Consider the following 15,391-nt stretch of genomic DNA (forward strand, 5'->3'; position numbering starts at 1 on the left):
GGAAAATTCTCTTTTCGGTAGCGAAGTTGAGTCATTAACAGATAAACTCGTTCCAAACATTGTGATCAAGCTAGATTTGCCTGTACTGATGCCAACAGTTACCAGAGTTGTAATGTGAACTCAAAATTGGTGAGAGTTTTCTCTAAAGTTAATTTATATGCTCTTCCAAATATAGTAATATTGTTATCATGTGTTCTAAGTATATCCTGGTCCGAATGCATATGTTGAAAGTTTTTCAATTCTTAGAAATAACTGAAATGATGAACGGAATAGATGTTCAGCAACTCTGATAAAGTCATAAATTCAAGTGCCACTTAATTTTGATCATAGTTTCAGAAACTACATGATTTGATTAATAGAAATAATTGAAGAAGGCTAAAAGTGAAGAAAAATAAGGGTTTCAGAGTTCTTATTTGTAAAAAATTAAAAAAACAGAAAAATTATGTAGTAAAACGTTTTGCCGAAAATGTAATTATAGTAGTGTTTCCTTGAGCAAATATCGTTATGTCTTGTCGACATGGTCTGTCCCTTATCGGCATTTGATAAACCTAGTTATCCTAATAGTAACCGGTATCCCGACTCTCAGGACTATTTACGAAGCCACTCAGCCGTTACCAATTGCTTAAGAACTAGGATAAGACTATAGAAAGCCACACTTCAGGTGATTTTGCGATACAATCTGATTCCAAGGATACCACTGCAAAACACATCAACCAACTTAAAACCCAAGCAGCAAAGCAGATCTCTTTTTACAATTTTAAATATCAGGTTTCATCTCCATGCTGTTGAATTCACCCTGCCCTTCTCCTTCTCCTTGGTTAGTAAATATGGGCTCTCAATCCATCGTTGCAATGCCTAATCGAAGCTTTCGATTTTTTTTTATTTTATTTATTTTTTGCACAGGAGAACGCTCCGCATGCCTTGGATGGAGAATAAATCCAATGAGGAAGTCCTTAGACGGTAAAAAACCTTCTACCCACGGTGAAAGATAGGAATCTCTAGTACATTGGATAATAACAATAATAATTTCGTGTGGCTATTTCTAGCCGAGTGCAGCCCTTGAAAGGCAGACCCTCTGATGAGTGTGGGCGGCATCTGCCACGTGTAGGTAACTGCGTGTTATTGTGGTGGAGGATAGTGTTGCAGGAATGTTGGGGACAGCACAAACACCCAGCCCCCGGGCCACTGGAATTAACCAATGAAAGTTAAAATCCCCGGCGCGGCCGGGAATAGAACCCGGGACCCTCTGAACTGAAGACCAGTACGCTGACCAGTACCTGACCATTCAGCCAACTAGTCGGACATGCCGATTGGATACATAACGGTTATGACCTTCTCCAACTCATCACTGAAGGGAAAATTGAAGGAAGAAGGCATGTGGGAAGATAGCCTACACAATTTTCAGGCACAAGAACCTACATCTTCGGAGCTCTTTAGAGTCTCTGTAGAGCGTGCGATCATTATTAGCTGTCTCGCCCACTTTCGAATGGAGACGCCATCTTAATAATAATAATAATAATAATAATAATAATAATAATAATAAAGTATATTTCTCTGATAGCCGTGCCTGTGTTAAGGGAATCAATATGATCGGCCTCCTAATTAATTCAGGTGCCTTTTCCCTTGGTGATTTATTTTATGACAAATGTAGTCGTTGATGATGATGATGATGATGATGATGATGATGATGATAAAACCGTCCCCGACAGCACATTACTACGCAATAGACCAGATGACATGTTATATACAAGAGCAAGGAAACCTGCTACATCATTTGATATTACGTACCTAAATTCCCACAACCCGCAAGCATATTTGCTTTTTTTTTTTTTTTTTTTGCTAGTTGCTTTACGTCGTACCGACACACATAGATCTTTTGGCGACGATGGGATAGGAAAGGCCTAGGAGCAAGAAGGAAGCGGTCATGGCCTTAATTAAGGCACAGCCCCAACGTTTGACTGGTGTGAAAATGGGAAACCACGGAATACTATCTTCAGGACTGCCAACAGTGGGATTCGAACCCACTCTCTCCTTGATGCAAGCTCATAGCAGCGCGCCCCTAACCGCACGGCCAACTCCCTCGGTCAGTCAGTCGAAATTGCAAGAATGTGAAGAGTCAGGAAGGTAAACTCGGTGTCTATAACAATAATACCTAATGGTCCTATTCCAAAAATATTGCATAAAGTCTCTCAACGCACTTCACCAAACTTCTGAACGACCTTCCCCACAGTCCGAAAGCTCTTGGGGATGGAACATGCACTGAAGGACTTTAGTGAGTGTTTCCTTTGTTTGTAACGGAGGAGGCACACAGCACCACATGTAGTGAGATAATAATAATAATAATTATTATTATTTCTTAGACATAACTTTCTAAACTTTTCATATTATCCAAATTATCTGTGTTTTAGAGTACGTATTTATTTATTTATTTATTTATTTATTTATTTATTTATTTATTTATTTATTCGTTTAGGGCCAATAAATACCATATTATATAACTGCTACACCTTTTTGGAATTATTTCTTGCAGCCTAGAACTGCTATATTATTTCCTTGCCAGCCTATCGTCTTTCCATCTTCGAATCATTGTTCTGCTTTTATTCGCCATGGAAGCCCTTAAATTTGTCGATTTGTAACCGGTACTTTGATCGATTTGTTGAAGTCCTTCCTCACCCTCTGGAACCACTTGTCACAAACTTTAGGTCTACTATCAAGTATCTGAAAGACTTGTTATTTCAATCGCTTTCCATCCATTCCGTAGAGATGTCCATAGAATTTCAGTATTCTTTTCCTAATAGTCTCCATCAGCCATTCATTTTCCCGAGACAGTTCTTCATGTCCCCTTAACCTACATTTTCCACTTACAATTTCTTCTTTCCTTCTTAATCTGTTTACCCTCCAGAGTTGATTTTTCCCTCGGACTCAGCCTCAAGGGCAGTGTCCTGGAACATGAGACATTGGGTCGGCGGATACAACTGGGGAGAATGATCAGTACCTCTCCCAGGCGACCTCACCTGCTATGCTGAACATGGGGCTTGTTGGGGGGGGGGATGGTAAAATTGGAAGGGATAGACAGGGAAGAGGCAAAGAAGCGGCCGTGGCCTTAAGTTAGGTATCATCCCGGCATTTTGCCTGAAGGGGAAGTGGGAAACCACGGAATACCACTTCCAAGATGGCTGAGGTGAGAATCGAACCCACCTCTGTACATTTGACGTCCCGAGGCTGAGTGGACCCCGTTCCCGCCCTCGTACCACTTCTCAAATTTCGCGGCAGAGCCGGGAATCGAACCCTTTGTGGACCTTTGGGGGTGGCAGCTAATCCCACTAACCACTAACACCACAGAGGCGGACCACTTACAATTTTTGGAGCCATTATCTTGCGAAGCATTTTTCTCTCAATCTTCTCAGCGTCTCTTAGACTAGTCTTCTCGGTCGTTCGGGGGCACCCGCTAGCACTATTTATTTATTTGTTTATTTATTTAATCTATACTAATATTATAAAGAGGAAAAATTTGTTTGTTTGTAACGAATAGGCTCAAAAACTACTGAACCGATTTTAAAAATTACTTCACCTGTAGAAAGCTACATTGCGAGTGAGTAACATGGGCTGTATTTTACTCAAAACAATTAGGGTGGGGGCGCACGGGGGGGGAGATAAATAATAGGCTAATATAGGCAAAATATCGAATTTGTCGTATAAGGATGAGACAAAGCTCAATTAAATCCTCTTGACACAAAGAACAAAACTCGGTAAGCCCTACGGGCCCGAAAACCATGTTTTAAGGCCCTAAAACGAACCGTTACGGAGCTATTGGCACCACACTACCCCTGCTCTAGGAATCGGATAAAGTAATGAACTGCCGTAACCATGGCAACGTCAGCTCCAGGATTCTACAGCAGCAAAATTATCTACAATAAATCATGAAAACTTAACATGTTACAGACATGAAAATTGATATTTGGAATCCCCTTTAAAAATAAAATAACACAAATATTCGTTTTCACAAAGTCCACTTAAGGGGGGGGGGGGGGGGGGTGAAAAGAAGTGAGGAAGGAGTTGAATTATTTATATGAGGATACATATATCTTCAAAAATGAAGATGTTACAGACTTTAAAATTGGTACTCTCTTTTTGTAAAATCCACTTAAGGGGGTGAAAAAATAAAAAAGCGTGTGAATTTTTAAAAATTAGTATCTTCTTCTTCTAACGCTTTACCCACACCTGTGAGAATGCGGCTACGAACTGTGTCGCACATGAGGACTGTGGTCATGGAAAGTTTGTGGAGAGGGGAGGGCAAGAAAGGGAGTCCTGAAATAGTGTTTGGTGACAACGGACTTAACATCGGCAGTCTAGATAAGTACGTAAGTTTTTCATTTTTATTAATTTCCTACCTACCGCTTTTCCCACACCTGTGGGGTCGCGGGTGCGATCTGTGTCGCACATGTGGATATGGCCCTGTTTTACGGCCGGATGCCCTTCCTGACGCCAACCCTATATGGAGGGATGTTATCACTATTGCGTGTTTCTGTGGTGGTTGGTAGTGTAGTGTGTTGTGTGAATATGAAGAGGAAAGTGTTGGGACGGACACAAACACCCAGTCCCCGAGCCAGAAGAATTAATCAGAAGCGATTAAAATCCCCGACCCGGCCGGGAATCGAACCCGGGACCCTCTGAACCGAAGGTCAAGACGCTGACCATTCAGCCAACGAGTCGGACTTTCATTTTTATTAATAATTGTATATATTTTATTTTTTGTCATGACTGTTTCATGTTATCACTAATCTCTCTATCATTGACAAGTTGACGCTACGTAAACAATACTGTAAATATATAAGCTTGTTTTTAAGTGATTTGATAGAATCTGAGGATGTTCTTGTAGAACGAAACATGTCATTCTTTGTATGTTAGTGTGTGTTTTACAAATATGTTTATAGTGTTTTAATTTACATTGTATTTGCTGTGTGTTTGACAGACTGAAAATCCTTTGTTATATTCACCTATGAGAGCTACATTGCCAGTGAGTAACATGCGCTGTATTTTATTTTCAAAACAATTTGAGTGGGGTGGGGGGCGACGACGGGAGTTATAAAAATATTAATAGGCTAATATAAGCGAAATCGAATTTGTCGTACAAGGACGAGACAAAGCTCATTTTAAGCCCCTTGACGCAAAGAACAAAACTCGGTAAATCCTTCGGGCCCGAAGACCATGTATTAAGGCCCTAAAACCAACCGTTATGGAGATATTGGAACCACACTCTCCCTGCTCTAGGAATCGGATAAAGAAACGAACGGCCGTAACCTTGGCAACGTCAGCTTCAGGATTCTACAGCAGCTAGATTATGCATGTACGTTTGGGCATAGCTGCCAACCAAAATTGATACACATATGATTTACTATCTGGAAAAAATAAACTGTTGTGTAAGACGCTCATAGCACTCCTTTGGGCGGGGATGGAAAGGGAGTGAAGTATAAAAAGAACAGCCCCGGAGATCTCCTTAGTACACCGACCAGCGGTTGCCGACGGACCTCCGTTTTTACGTACTGGCTTAGGTTTCAGTCTTTTTACAGAGTCTTTTACCTATAGTTTAAACTATTATCTATCAAATAAAGGAGTAGTAGGATCACTGATGTTATTAGTGCCGATATTTTGGTCCACTTTTACGATCATTGTAAGCATGTAAACCTATATACTGTACACAATTGTCAAGATTGAAAACATTTCTCCACATTTATACTCGGATACATTATATGATGTGCGACATGAGAATTATAATTCTCGATAATTATAGTAGTTTCTTTTATGCATCGCGTATTTCCTTGATCATTTGTAATAGTTACAAAATGTCGGATCAAACAAATACATTCAATAATATTTATATTTGTGGTACTATCTAGCGGAAGTGTACTTACACTAAACCTGCAGCTTTGTGAAGGGAGCATGTATATCTAGGTGGGAATGAAGGAAAAATATGGTAGCAAAAGTTCTTAGAGGTCGACGCTAATTAGGAACTAATATTTAGAGGTCCCCATGAAGAAAAGAAGAAGAAGATACACTATAATTCCAAACATGACAAATAATTCCTACGTACTTAAGTAAATACACCAGTGATATAAATATCTAATGAAATCAGTCACACCGATAGTATGAGTAACTAGAGCCAGTTTCTGATAACCCGTACGAAGAACGGGCACTTCTGCTAGTTTTTTTCTTTGCGTTTAGGCCATCTGTGGACCACGGTGATTGTGTTCTAGCTGTGTTTTCGTCGTCGTCTGCCCCTTTTAGCGTACTGGATTGTGTTCTTAGTGGCCTCTTGAGCCTTCCTGTTGGCCCAGTATTCCTTCATTTTATTTATATATTTATTTATTTTATTATCAGTTCATGACTTCAACAGTCGTTACCGAAAGTACATTAATAGGACAACATTCGAAATATTGTCCAAACTTTAACTAGGTTAACAGTTTCATTCATTTGTAGCTTTCTTTAATTTTTCATTTACTAGCACTTCTTGGAGCATGCTACAGTCAACCAAATAAACAAATGATTTATTGGATGTATGCTTATTAAAGGTAAATGAGTGAATATCTGTGACTTCTTTGACGTCCAAAAGGATTATTTTTCTTCTCGCACTGTAATGTTTCTTGACATGTATTTGACTCTGATAATAGTTACCTAAACAGTATGACTACAAACCACAAGATCATCCTGCAGGATACACATTAAATAAAGAGCTATAGCAGCTATTCGATCCTTCCAAGATATAAGTAAGCCAGAACTACTAGACATCAAAACAGCCATTTACTTATTCCACACAAAAATAGTAGCAATCGCAACCTATGGAGTACAACTAATATGGACCAATCTCATGGCTACTGACCTCGCAGTATTGGGTCGGGTAAAAGCAAGTTTCTGGAGAAAGTACTTGCTAATCTCGAAATTCACTCCTACAAGACTAGTATAGGAACTCACAAAGGAGCCCTTCTTCATAGAAGAACTGAAATTAAAAATGCACCTACCAACAACCAATTCATCAGGAAAACACCTAAGTGAAGGCAGAGATAAACGAGCAAGCATCTGGGAAGATTTGTACTGCAGTGGTGCAATGATGAACAACGAGTGGTCGAAAACTAAGTACACTCTCAGGCACACGGTGAAGCGGTTCGCAGTTGATGGGTTCCATCACCCAATATCCAAAACTAAGTATTTTCACTTACTGAATAACATGTGCATTTGTGAACTCTGTGACAATGGATGTGGCAGATATCGTCTGCTCTACTACTCGAAAAGAACTAGATCTCTCGTGAACTATAGTGAAGAAAATGAAATTGCCTCTATGCTTTTACATTGGCCATTGGCTGCAATATATCTATTAGTACTAAATCGGTATACAATACAAATCCATGACTTCCACAATTTGTCTGCGTTTATTTTATCTTGTTTTGAATGATATAAGTAGGATAGCGGTGGGAGTCACGAAGGAGCTAGCTGTTCACCTGTGTTGGTAGATGTATTGCTCTCGTTGAGTGCGAGAAGATTGAAGATTCGGGAAATGGCTGTCTGCTTACAAGACGGATGGTCTCTCCAGCCTCCGCTTCGAGACAAGAAACATCAGTGAAAAGGAGAAAATATGAGTTGAAAAGAGCAGCAAAGGAGAGCTTATAAGCTTTGAGAAGAATGTTGATATTGGAGCTTAGAAACTTCCACAACGCGTGCTTGCCTGCCTTAAAAATGGAATGTGCCAGGACGTCCTGCGTCAAGTACAGTCTTGTGCCTCTCAAAAAGAGTTCAGTTATTTAAATATAAATGAATTGTGTCTCAATATAGGGAAAATGGTTGCCCATTTGTACTTCCTCTTAAAATAGTAATCACCACCACGTTTTATTTCCTGTGGAAATAAGAATAATAAAGAGTCCGACCGTTTTTCTGAATGGTCAGGGCACTGGTCTTTGGTTCAGAGGGCTCCACGTTCGATTTCCGACCAGGCCGGGGATTTTAACTGCTTAGGTTTGTGTTCGTCTTAATACTCTTCTCTTCATCTACACATAACACACTTCCAGTCAGCAGAGAAGGGGCCCGGTTTGACGGCCAATCACCTTTCTGATATCAGTTCTATGTGGAGAGATGTATTCGCTATTGCATGTTTAAATCTTCGGCCTGGCCAGGAATCGAACCTGGATCCCTTTGAACCAAAAATCAATATGCTTTCCATTCAGCCAAGAAGCCGGTGTTTTATGTTATCATAAGCCAAAGGAATTTTTTAAAGGTATTTCTCGTAGAAGGTTGCGATAATCACCTTGTTTTGTCCCTTAAAACGACACCCACCAAAACCGCCACCACCACTACCATTCCTCTCGTATAACAGATTTTTAAAAATTTCCATTCATTATTTAAATTATGTAAATTTATTTAAATTTATTTATTTTAATTAACATTTTAAAAATTACGCAATTTCACAATAGAGCAGTGGGGTATAAACCAGGAAATATTATTACAAAAATGTCTATACCTGGATCAAAGCAACAATATAATCAGTCTGGTTATGAAAATTATTAAGTATGACAACCAGTGGCTATGGAGTGGACATGTTCTAGGTGCTAGAAATATGGTCCACTGGAACTCACCCTCCTTATAGAGGTTTCGTCTGCAGCTACGATATATACAGGGTGTTAGGTGTATACGTGCAGATATTAAGCTAGTCGGCAAAGATAAAGACATATCACAATATATGCTATGTACTTTTTACCTTGTCCTATTAGTTTGCCCATAACTGAGCCAAACATTTCAGGACCTAATGTGTTTTGAACGGCCGTAGCAGGATATGCCGGTTACGTCATTCTGTCCACGCGTAGTGGAAGTACAGTAGCAGAATATAGGGCTTGTTGAACCTGTTTCTTATCGCAGGCACTTCCCCTAAAGGCTTGGCAAGTAGGAGAGGATGACTCACATGCCAACCACTTGCTGTACTTGAAAACCGGTCTAGGGTACTCTGTATAAAATGTACACAGAATCCTTACAGTGACCTCGAAGATACGTACCAGCACATACATGCGAATCAAGTATTGTGTAGGTGTGTGTGATTCATAAGACGTCAGTGGCAATACTCAGTGATCCCAGCTGACAAAATGAAAGGAAATAGTTAATAAGTAAATGAAAAATGAGCGCAACATTTCGGTGCTGTTATTGCGACAGGCTACGATGAATTTCTGACAATAGACAATGCGAGTTGTCTATGCTTATTCATAAACTTTTCAGGTCAATGAAATGACGGTGGACACTGAAAGAAAAGGCTGTAAGTATTCAGGAAAAATAGCTACTGTGGATTTTTTTTGCTAGTTGCTTTAAGTCGCACCGACACAGATAGGTCTTATGGCGACGATGGGACAGGAAAGGGCTAGGAGTGGGTAGGAAGCGGCCGTGGCCTTAATTAAGGTACAGCCCCAGCATTTGACTGGTGTGAAAATGGGAAACAACGGAAAACCATCTTCAGGGCCGCCGACAGTGGGGTTCGAATCTGCTATATCCCGATACTGGATACTGGCCGCACTTAAGCGACTGCAGCTATCGAGCTCGGTCTACTGTGGAATTGCCGCCGGGCATTTCTAATAGAAGGCTTATTCTTCTTTTTCCTAATCTGTTTACCCTCCAGGGTAGGTTTACCCTCGGACTCAGCGAGGGATCCCACCTCTACCGCCTCAAGGGCAGTGACCGGGAGCGTGATACATTGGGTCGGGGGATACAACTGGGGAGAATGACCAGTACCTCGCCCAGGCGGCCTCACCTTCTATGCTGAACAGGGGCCTTGCGGGGGAATGGGGAGATTGGAAGGGATAGACAAGGAAGAGGGAAGGAAGCGGCCGTGGCCTTCATGACGTTACAGCCCTAGCATTTGCCTGGTGTGAACATGGCAAACCACGGAAAACCATCTTTAGGGCTGCCAACAGAGGGGTTCGAACCCACTATACCCCACTCATGAGCTGTGGAACATCTCCATTCAATAGGACAAGGTGATTTCCAGCACCGGTTCTAATTAACATCTGGACGGGTGTAGTTGGAGGTCGGTTACATCTTTTTATTAATATTATCTTGCTCCTGTAGAGGCAGTACGTTACTGGAGCTTTCAGAGGATGTGTCGCTTCGACTACGCCGAACCACGTGGATTTTACACGATGGTGCAGACATTTCTTCAACGGTAGACAGGACGATGTGGAACTATCAATTGGCCAGCCCTTATTCCAGACCTTATTCCAGTGGATTGTTATGTCTGGCGGGACATGAAACATAAAGTACACTGAACTGAAGTAACCACTTCGGATGACCTCTGTAAACATATTTTTTCGGCACCAGAGGATATTCTGAACAACACAGGTTCCTTGTCTCGAATGCGTCGCAACTGCATTCGGAGAAGTGAAGCCCGCAGAGAAGCCCAGGGTGGTCACTGTGAACAATTGCTACGAGTTTCGCTTTGGTATGTCAGATGTTAAGCCATTTCTGCACCGTAATGGCTTGGGAGTACAGTACAGTATCGATATAGTATTTTGAGTCCCGATAGTTCGATATTCTCATAAATCCGAGCAGTGAAATTGAAGTACCGGTAACAAAAATTATAAATCGAGAGTTTCAGTGCGCGAGTGACTTGTACGTGCCGAAAGCTGAACACAACACAGGGAAGACGTGCTTGTTAAAACTCTAGACATTGACCTTGAACGCATTTTGGCAGTTCCTCAATTCTACCCTGCATGTGGTTTTGGTTTTTTACGTGTGTTCGAGCAATTTATATTTTGTTTCTTATTCACTACGAGTTAAAACAAAACGCACGCGCTTTTAAGGGCCGATGACCTTAAAACAGCAATCATCATCATCATCACCATGAAAAATGAAATGGCGTATGGCTTTTAGTGCCGGGATATCCCAGGACGGGTTCGGCTCGCCAGGTGCAGGTCTTTCTATTTGACACCCGTAGGTAACCTGCGCGTCGTGATGAGGATGAAATGATGATGAAGACAACACATACACCCAGCCCCCGTGCCATTGGAATTAACCAATTAAGGTTAAAATCCCCGACCCGGCCGGGAATCGAACCCGGGACCCTCTGAACCGAAGGCCAGTACGCTGACCGTTCAGCCAACGAGTCGGACATCACCATCATCATCATTAAGGCGTATAAAAATTCAATAAAATGCTTGTGTTATATTCATCACTACTGAAATAGGAAAAAAATTCTATCAAATTAGTTATTTCATTCCCAGACCTCGTGGAGGAGTGGGTGGGCCTTCAGCTATGCGTGTAGCTCATGGGCCATGTAGTAAGGAAGTAGAGTTGTGAGGATGAAATAATTCAAGTTGGACGTATGTCTTGTACATACAATAAATTGAATTGAATACGTTAGTAAATATGCTTGTTGTTTAAAGGGGCCTAACATCGAGGTCATCGGCCCTGTTAGTAAATACCTGACCGCGCAGAGAGATAACCGCAGCAACAACACGGACCCCAGAAGAGGTCCGCAGAGCACCCCACCCAGGACAGAGGTCCCCCCAACACCCCGTTTATTGAGTAAATTTTCATGGTACGATGTTTACATAGTACAATGTTGACATAGTACAATGTTGACATACATACATACATTGGTAAATAAACAAACAAACAAACAGAGAGAAGTGGTTGGCCTTGAACTTGCTGGGCCGATTGAGACGAGTTCTTAGTCCAGTTATGTGAACAAAACAAGCACTGAGGTCATTGACCATGCTACACTCTTAAAGGCTACAGGGCAGATTAAAGGTGATGTATCACAAGGTCAAACTTAAACATGTAACAGAACGTAAGATGTAATTGTGACACATGAGAAACGAAACGCAATCCGGGCTGGGAAAACAAACACAGATCCTGCAACACTGTCTTGAAGCACAGACAGAAACATAGATGTATACCGGCACACGACACAAAAGGTGAATTAAAGACGGAAAATGTATTGTGTCACGTGAAGCTAAAGAGAAGTTATAAATAAACGAAATAAACTAAATCTAAATAATAAAAATAACAATAATAATATAAAAATAACAATAATATTAATAACAAAATATCAAATATGAATAACAAGTATACGACTTAAAAGGAGAGTAAAAAGGGGAATAAGACGAAAATATGAACAGGTGAATAATAATAATAATAATAATAATAATAATAATAATAATCAGACGAGGAAAAGAGTAATAAGAAGTAGTTCAATATGAGTAGTAGCAATAATAATAAGGCTGAATAATAATAATAATAATAATAATAATAATAATAATAATAATAATAATAATAATAATAATACCGGTAATGTTATTTGCTTTACGTCCCACTAACTACTCGTACTGTTTTTGGAGGCGCTGTAATTTAGTCCCACAGGAGTTCTTTTTACGTGCCAGTAAATCTACCGACACCTTCGAATACCACCGGATTGACCCAAGATCGAGCCTGCTAAGTTGGAACCAAGAAACCAGTGCTTTAACCGTCTGAGCAACTCAGACTGGCCACTTTTATTTTGATAAATTTATTAAGCACTGCAAAGGAAGCAGTACGTTATACTTTATTTTACCATTACACACATGCTTTTCGTTTGTAAGCACGAAACAATAATGTAATTTTTTACGTCCTAATAATTACTTTGACGGATTTTGGAGACGCCGAGGCGCCGGAATGTTGTACCGCAGGACTTTTTTTAATGCAAGTAAATCTACAGACACGAAACTGGCGTATTTCAGCACCTTCAAATACCCCCGAATTGAGCCTCCATCGAACCTGCCAAGATGGGATCAGAATACCAGCGAACTATCGTCCGAGGTACTCAGCCCGGCATTAGAGCTTGGAATACGTTGGTCGTGCGATTAGGGGCGCGAAATTGAGAACTTTCATTGGGGAGATACTGGGTTCGAACTCCACTGTCGACAGCCCTGAAGATGGTTCTCCGTGGTTTCCCATTTTCACATCAGAAAAATGCTGGAGCTGAACCTTTATTAAGGCCACGAACGCTTCCTTCTCACTTCTACACCTTTTCTGTCCCATCGTCACCATAAGACCTATCTGTGTCGGTGCGACGTAAAGCCAATTTTGAAAATCATCATATTTAGGACATTATACAACTGTCGAGATCCATAGTTATAAACGATGAGAAGTATTTTCTGGGCAGACATTATTGGCGAGTAGTCAATAATAATAATAATAATAATAATAATAATAATAATAATAATAATGGTATTTGCGTTACGTTTACGGTTTTCGGAGACGATGAGGTCTCGCAGGGGTTCTATTTACGTGTCACTAAATCTACCGGCACGAGTGTGACGTATTTGAGCACATTCAAATACCACCGGACTGGGCCAGGTTCGAACCTGCGAGGTTGGAGTAAAAAGGCCACCACCTCAACCGTCTGAGCCATACAGCCCGGCAGGAAGCACGAAATGTAGGTACGTACACCGGTAGCAGCCTTCAGCTGTTATCGTAGTTCAGTTGCTCGTAAACATAAAACCAGTTTGGCAAGTATATTACGTAACATCTCGTTACAGTAGTACATTTGCTCTGAAACATAAACAGAAACCGGTTTGGCACGGGTGGCGCGTGACTTGCCTGTTATCAACGGAAAGCTATTCATTCACAGAACAAGGCATACTACCTATTCTAAAAACATCGTACCCCTTTGCTTTCGAAAATAACTTCCGCTGATTACTAAAAGTTTGATATATAGTGGTTCGTCACATCGTTCTCTATTGCTACAAGAAATATCTGCAAGTATACACCTAACACCCTGTATATATATCTTCGGATTCAGTAGAATTTGTTACAGCGACATCATTTACAGCAACACCCCGTCTAACAGTGTCAGGTATTCTATGATACCAACGTATTGTTCATAAGGACATTGTTTCTCAGTCCTGCTTAGTACACAAACACGTATACCTTTACTCGTATATAACGTCATTTAAAATTTGTATTACAATTTGTTAAGAACCGAAGTATTTTAAGGTCTCTATCATCACTCGAGCAGAGATAAATCGGGGACGTTAGGTGGGCGTAAAGAATACTTCCTTGTTCTTCTTTTCTGCCATTGTGATGCTAAACCTTATTATTCGTAGGTTGCACTGTAGTCTGATTTTAACAATAATAAATTTCTTTATAATACGTTTCCTTATGGCACTACTTTAATGCCATACGTTGAATTAAAACAATAAAAGTACTAAGTGGCATGACTATCACCCTATGGAAATCATTAGTATATTTCAGATAACGTTCGGGTTTTCAATTTTCAAGTGTAACGCTGACATCGAAACATCAGTTTAAAGGAATTTATGTAACGTTGCATTTACATCTGAAGATTTTGCGTCGACGGTTGTTAAAGAATTGATATGGCCTAAGAAGGTCTTCATAAAGGGTTGAACCGCGGAGTTTCCCTAGTGTAAAATTGGGAAATGATCGAAAGCCTCTTCAAAACTCTCGATGCGGCGATGGTTCTATAATCTATACTGTTACAACTACACGACCACTACCGTGTAGATATCCCATGCTGACGTCCTATTTTCGTCTGAGGTCTCCTTAGCTAGTGAGGTCTTTGACGACAAATGGTCAGTTGTCATCACAACAACATCCACTGAATTAGGCCCATACCTCCAATAATACAGTTAGATCATCCATCATCAATGTCTTGAAGGAGAATTATTTTAACGTGCGTGAAGAAGTGCATGGTTCCTCCACCTATGGCGGCAATAGACGATCTGACATCATCACCTTTCAGCCACGTTCTCCCCATGAATACTTTCTGGACCCCATCATTTAGATCCGAAACACACAAGAGTTATTATCACGAGTCCATGACTTTCATTGTTTTTATGATAGGAGCGAGTGAGACTATCCCTAAATTCTTCACTGATTTCTCCAAAAGGTTCGTCCTAACCACGGACTTCAATATGTCAGTTGCATTAATTGATTTCTGAGGTTCTATTTATATTGTATTTAAAACAAACTCATGAACCTTAATAACTTAGTAACATAGTTGGTAGACTGTTTCTAAGTCCTTCAAACTACATGCTTATTTTCTCCTGCATTCGGTACTCTTTAACCACATAACAACCTGTAAACGCTGCAGGAAGGTCGTGAACTAAAGTAAAATAAATATTAATGAGATATCTATATTTAGCGCAAGATGCCAATTTTTGTATATTTCCCCAACACATTCACCCAAAAATATCAAACAGAGGCAGAAGATTAGATTTGCATGTAATTCCAGAGCCAGATGTTGTTATCACATCAGGATATCGAGCGACCATCGACAACTTCCGACGAACGCACCACTAACGTTGTTTGTGCTCCGTAAGCCAGGCGATAGGTTGTGTTCGTTTAGCGGCGGAAATGAGAGTGG

Source organism: Anabrus simplex, chromosome 1 (genome assembly GCF_040414725.1).
Source record: "Anabrus simplex isolate iqAnaSimp1 chromosome 1, ASM4041472v1, whole genome shotgun sequence".
NCBI classification, from domain to species: domain Eukaryota; kingdom Metazoa; phylum Arthropoda; class Insecta; order Orthoptera; family Tettigoniidae; genus Anabrus; species Anabrus simplex.